This window comes from Nicotiana tabacum, chromosome 8, assembly GCF_000715075.1.
Source record: "Nicotiana tabacum cultivar K326 chromosome 8, ASM71507v2, whole genome shotgun sequence".
NCBI lineage: Eukaryota > Viridiplantae > Streptophyta > Magnoliopsida > Solanales > Solanaceae > Nicotiana > Nicotiana tabacum.
Genome location: NC_134087.1, coordinates 145,709,366 through 145,718,904, shown reverse-complemented (window position 1 = coordinate 145,718,904; position 9,539 = coordinate 145,709,366).

The following is a 9,539-nucleotide window of genomic DNA, read 5'->3' as shown; positions in this document are numbered from 1 at the left end:
ACTTTAAAATCAACACTGTGATCCTTGCTTCCATTTTGATTTACATGCCTGTACTTGCCCTCAATACTCCTTCAAGGGAATGAGTACTAAGTACTAATACCACCCATTGAACTTGTATCAAGAGACAAGGCATGAAGACAATATCTTTTCCTGCAAAAAAGAACACAAAGTTAGTAAAAACCAAATCCACCATGCTCTCCTCTATAAGAGGATAAGAGTTGTAAGAGGTTAGAAGGGGATGAGATGACGAGCACAATGGAGGAGGAGATGACTGTTACTACATGGTTCCACCTTGTTCAAATAACCGAGCAAGTTATGCACTAGACAATGGTCCTATTGAGTGGAATTCTTTCGCTCAATTGGACATCATAGGAAGAAAAATTATGAATGATGATAAGCTACAATGTCCCTATTTGAGGATAAGAGTTGCAAGAGGTTAGGAGGGGATGATATGCAGAGCACAATTGAGGAGGATAGGACTGTTACTACATGATTCCACCTTCTTCAAATCCTCTAATTATTATCGTTCACAATCTTTCTTCCTTTGATGTCCAGTTATGCGAAAGAATTTTACTCAATAGGCCCACTGTCCAGTGCATAATTTGCTAGGTGATCAGCCAATTTGTTGCCTTCTCTAAATAAATGTGTTATCCTGGCATTGCACATCTCCATTAATCTCCATATTTACTCCACATATTCCACTATTCCCTATGATGTACTCCAAGTCCCCTCAATGACATTTTTCAATAACAAAGAGTTTATTTGCAACCATACATGAGAAAGGTGGTTCTGCTTACAATATCTGAGTGCTTCAAGTATTGATAATGTCTCCACTTCAATGTTGGTTGTTTCATTAATCTCCTACCCAACTGCATGAATAACATCCCCGTGATTGTCCCTTAAGCAAAAACCTATTGCACTCATGCCCGGATTTTCCCTAGCAGCACCATCTGTGTTCATCTTTATCCATCATTCCATAGGAAATTCCCATAACACTTCAGTGACCTTCAATCTTGGTGTATACTGCTCGAGCATTTGCAAAAGGTCTGGCCATTTGTGAGGTACATGATTTAAGTCAGGCTTCCTAACCTTGACAAAAGCTTGCAAAGTAGAGGATACTTGATATATCACTCTACTAACTTGAACCATCTCCCTATATTTGCAACTGTTTCTCCTTTTTCATAGTTCCCAAACGATGATGGATGGAAACACTTGAAAAATTGGTTTGAGTCGAGAAATTACATGAGTTGTCTAACATTTGACCACTGCCTAGAGTAAATTTTTCCATCTAATGATAATCCAGCATGAGAGAAGAAATATGACCATATTCTTGTGGCAGCGTACGATCTAAAAAAGACATGAGCCATGGATTCATCTTGTGGATTGGCACAACACCAATATCTAGAAGTAATAATGTAACCCATTCTCGTTATCACATCATCGAGTGGCAGCTTAACTCTCCACAACTTCCACATAAAGAAAGATATCTTGAAAGTCAATCCTTTAACCCACATCTTCTTGTAAGCATTGTTAGGATCCCTTCTCATTCGTAAATATTCTCATGCCGACTTCACACTAAAAGCATCCTTTGTATCCAACATCCACACCTATTTATCAAGCACATCATGTTCCATTAGAGGTGTTATATTATCAATAATGTGCTCAGCCAACTCCTCTGGTAGTAAATTCCTCAATCTAACGTCTCGGAAGATGAAATCACCTTCACGGAAGAAGATGCTGATGGACTTCTCCTACCGCACAATGACACAATGATAATTTCACTTAACGTCTTAGATTTCAAAATTAAGCGTGTTTTTGTCGATTTTGGGAGTTCTCCCAATATCGTACAATGGAGGGTCCTAGAACAAACGAAGTTGACTGGGAACATCATTCCGGCGACAAAACTTTTGGCCAACTTCAACCTAACAAGTGCCACAACCCAATGAGAAATTCTGTTACCCATGCACGCCGAAGGGGTAACGAAGACCACTTTGTTTGAAGTGGTAGATGGTGACATGGGCTATAATGTGATCTTTAGAAGGTCGTGGATACATGAGATGAAAAATTGTTGTTCTTCCTCTGGTGCATCCAAAATTATATTCCCATCTACAATATCATGCATAATAGCTTCAACACCTGTACCGTTTGTTAGAACATCTAGTCCACTTCCCTGAGAGCACGCAGGTGCACTATTTTGCAAAATATCTTGATTGGGCTGAGGTGTGAAAATCACATATGTCCCATCAAATATTTTTTTAATAATAGCATCAACATATGTACCATCTGTGAGAACTGGTTCAACTAGAGTACAATCTACTCTTTTCTTCATCACAAGAAAGACTTTTCACTAAATCACCACCAGCTGTTGCACCTTCATCAGTACCTTCTTTATTTTGTCCTACATGGACTGATTCAATACATTACTGATGGCATTGAGGACGGAACTGCGCTATTTTGCAAAATATCTTGACTGGACTATGGTGTGAAAACCACATATGTCCCATCACCTATTTTTTCCATGATAGCATCAACATTTGTACCATCTGTGAGAACTGGTTTAATTGGAGTACAGTATGCTCTTTCTTTATCACAAGAAGGACCTTTCACTAAATCTCCACCAGTTTCTACACCTTCATCAATACCTTTTTATTTTGTCCATCGTGGACTGAATCAATATCCATGACTGATGGCACTGAGGATGCATGTGGACAATTTTGCAAAATATCTTGATTGGATTGTGGTGTGAAAACCACATATGTCCCATCACCTATTTTTTCCACAATAGCATCAACATCTTTGCCATTTGTGAGAACTGGTTCAACTGCAATACAGTCTACTCTTTCTTCATCACAAGAAGGACCTTTCACTAAATCTCCATCAGCTTATACACCTTCATCAATACCTTCTTTATTTTGTCCTTTGTGGACTAATTCAATATCCATGACTGATGGCATTGAACTAGAAGGTGTTGCACCTTCATCAGTAGCCTTTTTATTTTGTCCTCTGCAGACTGCCTCAATATCCATGACTAATGGCATTGAAATAGAAGGTGTTATCTGCTCAAATTCCTTATTGCCATGTGCATCTCGTTTGTCTAAAACAACATGTTCCCCCTATTCATCTTGTTTGTCACCCGAACAATGAGCATAATCTCCACAAACAAGAACATCTATATCTTTGTTCATTTGATTATTTGTCTCCATCAGCAGCATCTACATAATTTTGATCAACATGTCACGACCTAAATCCCACTATAGGCTATGATGGTGCCTAACCCATCATTAGGCAAGCTAACAAATATATCAACACATTAATAGTTAGTCCAAAATGCATTTCAAAATGATTAAAGAAATAAGGAGTGAATGTTCGTTCATTTTCATAAAATTATAGATGTCATTATCTTAAATATTCAAATGTGGCCGAAAAATATAATCCCAAAATTATAATAGAATACAACCACAAGCAAAATTTAAATCCCCAAAACCCGGTGTCACAAGTGCATGAGCATCTACTAAGGAGTACAATAATAACACAACATCAGTCTGGAATATAAGATAGACAGGATAAAGTAAATAAATATGATGGAAACTCTGTGTGCTGCGGATCGTAACATGGAATAAATCTCACAACAAAGTCCCCCCAGCAGCTACGCCTATGCGCCAAGATGACCATTAAATGAACCTTTCAGAACCTGCACAATTTGTGTAGAAGTATAGCATGAGTACTTAAATCAATGCGTACTCAGTAAGTATCTAGCCTAACCCCGAAGAAGTAGTGACGAGGGGTCGACATCACCACTTACTAGTGGTCTAATAAATCATGTACAGTAAAAAGTAGACATGTTTGAAGCATGGTAAGTAAATAGTGAAAATAGATAGAGGTACATAATACGATCCTCAGCTGAACAGTAAAGACAAGGTCCTTAAATACCGTAAACTTCCTCAAATGGAATAGGTAATGGTCAACACCAAATCAACGGTTACATCTCAAGCCAGGAAAACTCATAAGTACGTTGATTACTTACAAAATATTTTGCACGATTCTGTAGAGGCGAGTGGCCTGATCCCATAAGAGTAAGGGCACGAATTTCTACCGTGGAGTACAGCTCGATCCCAGCTGAGGCGTTCAGCCCGATCCCATAATCGTGTACACTGCCGATGATCGACCGACATGAATAATAAATGCATCTCATAATATTGCTGAGGCGAACGGCCCAATCCCATAATAATACTGCTGAGGCGTTCAGCCCAATCCCATAGGAATAGTGAAGTCTTGACAGGTTACTAGCCCCACTCACGTATATGTGTGAGTTGTGAAATTCAAGAAACTTTCGGACAAATACGTACTACACTGAGAAATTCGTAGAAGAAAGTGTAATCTCTACTGCTAATCAAGTAGCTCGCCAAATACCTAAAATTGCAAGTTAGATAATCTACGCAACTCTAGTCTCAGGCAAAAAGTAAATTAAAGCAATTAAACATGCAAGAATAGCTCAAATATTACAATGCATAGGGTGAGTCTAAGTCTACCGGACCTAATCAGGAGTTCTAGTGTACGCACAAAAACTCATCACCTCATACGTGTGTATCCCCCATAACATGTAGCACATAGCATATATAACACCTACAGCGTAAATTCCCCCTCTCAATGTTAGACATAAGACTTACCTCGTTCTGAAATCTGATAACCGGCTCCAACGCATCTCTAACACCTCAAACCAATTTCAAACGATCCGAAACTAGATAAAGAATATGAAAACCAATCAAAATATACTCAAAACTCGTAATTCAACAATTAGAAATAAATTCTTAACTCCGCACGAAAAGTCAACAAAGTCAACGCCGGGCTCGCGTGTCCGGATTCCTAAAATTATTGAAATAAATATTACCCATAACCCATATAGTGTATATCCATAAAATCCTCCAATTACGTCCATGAATTGGTCATCAAATCAAGGATTTACTATTTCTCAACTTTGGGGCTCAAACCCCCAGTTTTTGCAATCCAAACACAGATAAAAATGATACCCAACGGAAAAAATCATGGTAAAACATCAAAATAAAGGTCCAATATTTACCCACCTTTTTTAGACAATAACGACGCCGTAAAAATCACCTCAAACAGAGCTCTAGAACTCAAGATATGCTCAAAATACTAAAATGCTTGGTTTCCCCATTTAAAACACGACCCAGGTAATTTTTGTTCTTCGCCTTCGCAGGACACGATTGCATTCGCGAAGAGATATTTTTCGCATTGACCGGTAAACCCAAATTTTCTTATTCGTGTTCGCGGGATCTCCCTTGCATTCACGAAGGATAAAGTTCGCACCAGAAACCAGCAATCTTTTCTGACATGGAAATGAACATAACTCTCTCATACGACCTTGGAATTCGACGATTCTGATTGCTATGATTCTGTAATTACGATATGGATCTAATGATTCAATCCATTCACAAATAAAAAGTCATTTTCTCAATATGGTACCCTTTATGCACAAAGAAACAACGGAAAAATATCAAATAAGAGCGCGGCACAACCCAAACACATCTGAAACACACCCCAAGCCCCCGGGACCCCGTCCAATCACACAAACCAGTCCCAAAACATAACACCAACCTACTAAAGGCCTCAAATCACACCAAACAATATCAAAACCACGAATCGCACATCAACTCAAGCATAATGAACTGATGAACTTTTAAACTTCTAAAACTCATGTCGAACCATACCAAATCAACTCGGAATGACCTCAAATTTTTCATGAAAGTCCCAAATGAAACAACGGACCTATACCAACTCTCGGAACCATAATCCGGATCCGATAGCAACAGAGTCACTCTCGGTCAAACCTATCAACCTTCTAAACCTTTAATCTTCCAACTTTCACCAAAAAGCATCAAATCGACCTACGGACCTCCAAATCCAAATCCGGACATATGCCTAACTCCAAAATCATCATTCAGACCTAATTAAACTGTCAAAACTACGATCCAAAGTCGTTTACTCAAAAGCCAAACATTTGTCAACTCTTCCAACTTAAAGCTTCCCAATTGAGAATTATTCTTCCAAACCAACTCTAATCTTCCCGAAATCTAATTCGACTACACGTGCAAGTCATAATACATGAAGTGAAGCTACTCAAGGTCTCAAATCGCCGAACAACATGCTAGAGCTCAAAACGATCAGGCGGATCATTACTTTCTCCCTCACTTAAATATATATTTGTCCTCGAATATGACAAGAAACATTCCAGAGTTGCCCAAAATCATTGTTTAACACCTCATGCACCTACCCGTGCCACCACAACTCATATGAGCACATTAGCTCAAGCCAGACTAAATATCCCTCCCCTTACTTTAACCCACAAGCCTTAGAACCAAATTCCAATATCCAAAAATCTCTACCAGGTCTGATTCTAACATATGCACGCAGTATCAATCTCAATACGTTGTGCAAAAACATTATTATGCACTCATACTGAATTCACACAATGCACCGCAAAATTCGTATGCTTATAATAACATCCTCCAACCATAATAGCTGCAAATTCACGAACCGGATACCCGTAATATACCTCATAACACATATAAGCCTTATTCCAACCCTCAAAAAATTGCAACAATGAAAGAGATGTGTTGAAACTCATAATCACCTGCCAAATCAATTACTCATGGAGTCTCTCCGCTAGGCGAGAACCATTGCCTCATTCAGAACTGATTTGTGACATTTTCCCTCTGATATACATTATATAAATCTGATTGCACTAACTCCAGGTCCAACAAACTCGTCTCACCCAGTACAAGTTGCTCGGGAAATAAGCCACCTCAAACACTGCCTAGAATCTCATATGACGTCATCAATGCGCCAACCACAACTCGAATATGACCAATAAGGAATAATGAACCCAAATATAAGACTATCCAGCCTGCGCAACGAACAAAAACAACAAACATAATGCTATGAACCTATATAAGAGATAAGAAACAAAACATACAAAATAAGTATAAGGAATTGTACTCAACATCGCATTGTTGTGACGTACATCTCGATCTAAACATCTTACTCGTGATAGCGTGCCATCCTCATCCACACATAATAATCAATAAGGAAATACTCATCGAGGCAAAATGCTCATACCCATAAAATGCCTGAATATCGACCATAAGCAGGCCAAAAGCATAAACACAACCTTGGGGAGACAGATAGCGCCATGCGCTACAAAATGCCAAGCACGGCTAAGATGCAATAAATGACCTATATCTCGAGAGCCATCTCGCTCACATAACACCACAAGCTACACATGATCTCAACACACGTGAGAATAATCAAGTCGTCTCAACAGAACATAGCATAAAGAGTAGCACCTAAAATAGGCGAAGGCAGTAATATCATCCACCACGCCGGAAGACCCATCCATAAGAAATACTATGCCAAATAAGTGTATCTGATCTGGTATAGAATATACATTCACATTAGACCTACCCATGGACCTCAAAGCTGATTATGATCATCCCCAAATGGGTCTATAACCTCCCAAAGATCCACAATGACCCTATCCATGACACATACGATCAACCATCAAATCAAGAACAAACTTCTAGTCCGCAACCAAAGAAGTAGAGTGCCTCTCAGACATAAAGTCTCCCATTTACGACAGTACTAGAATCTCCATACCTGATTTCAATCTCTACCACATAAATGGTTGACATGTCACACTTATACAATCATCCCGCTGGAGATATCTTACGACTTTTCTCACCAGGTAACAAAATCTGCACATCCATGGCTACCAACCATACTATTACTGTAATGCAAATCAAGAATCCATAAATCAATACACAATGCCTCTTCCACATAGCACCATTCTCAAGCGACATAAAAATAGCGTCAACATACTCTAAATATCTGAAATCTCTTCCCAGATCTTCCGAGCTCATGACATTCCTATCAAAATTGGATCGCAACTTTGATCCTCAAATTCTAATTCCATACCGCTTACTGCACCTATCATGCTACTACGCTAGAGCACAATTTTTTTATCATAACTCCTGAACCACCAGTAGAATAAATACTTCATCAGCTAGAACCTTTAACTTAACTCCTTTTAGAAGAAGAATAGAAACACATAATCAACTTCCCATAGTCACAAGAGACATAGAACTCAAGTCGTGTTCCACACTGCTATAACTCTTATGGGACCCATTTACACATAATCAAAACTATCATAATCAAATACCTCTAAATCAATCAAATTACGGAGGATGTTAAGCCCTCACATAGATCCATGAAACACAAGTATTGCCTTACCACATCGAAGGAACCGATCATTTCCTTAACCATGCCGATCTAGATCACTACTAGACTGACTCAGCTTCTTCTAATTTTTTCTTGACTTGCCTTCAGAATCAATACCTCTATCCCATCACATAACGGATTCTAATCAACACTCATCTCGAGTGACCCAAATCACAAGACCACGCTATTTCAATACCCATAAGCCATTTCTTACCATCCTTATGTTATCCATAGTAACTCCAACTAATACACCTGCGCTGATTAGATCTTCTACAAATCCAAAGTTGTTTCTCCCATTTTTCTAATATTGTATTGCAGACCCGTTGATAACATAGAAATGCTCCAAGTAACCTTCACACTCTACTACAAAACACAATCCTCAGCCACATAATGAACCTGAAAACTCTTAAGCACCACACCTAAAATCCCGATATACTAGAACCATTATTAAGTGTCGCCCACTCTAGTCGAGTCTCGATTATTTAACCAAACCACTAGTGCTCCGTTAACACATAGGCACTCCAACGAAGCAACCAGCTGAATACTTTCCCTTGTATATCACATCCATCAAATCCCCTACTCAAATTACCCCTGATGTTTTCTTCCCTTAGTAATAAATAATCCACCAACATACCGATAACCCCAAACTGCAAAGGCACATCAGCATGTGACCCAATCATAGACAACAGGCTCCCCCACTTAGCTTTAAGCCACAACCACATAAATCCAGAACCCACAATGACTCATCTTCCTCAGTTACCATAATCTCGCACCATTGCTCAACCAAATTTCTCATAAGTTCTTGTTGCACTAATTATAACATATCCCGAATTATCAGCCACAATCACACACTTGACCTCTACACAGTCATACCATCTTCTTCAAGAGATCTAAGCTCACATCGCAGTACATGCATCCCATTAGATAGAAGGCAAAAGTTTTATAGGAACTTCATTAGGAGTTATGCAACCCCTAACCTTCTCACAGGAGATAGCCCACATATGTAACCACATACCGACATCCTCTAACTGCATAGCCATAACCTCGTCCATTATGAAATCTATTGATTCTCCTAGGTTCACACTCATCCGCCAGCCGCAAGAGTCCGTTCATCCTATTAGTATCAATTGAAGGTCCAACAGTACGTTCCAAAAGTCGAAGTCATGTTGCATCCCAAAATGATAATTAAGCTTACACATCCCTCTATGTTCCAAGCAAACTCTTCCCGACACATTTAAACTTCC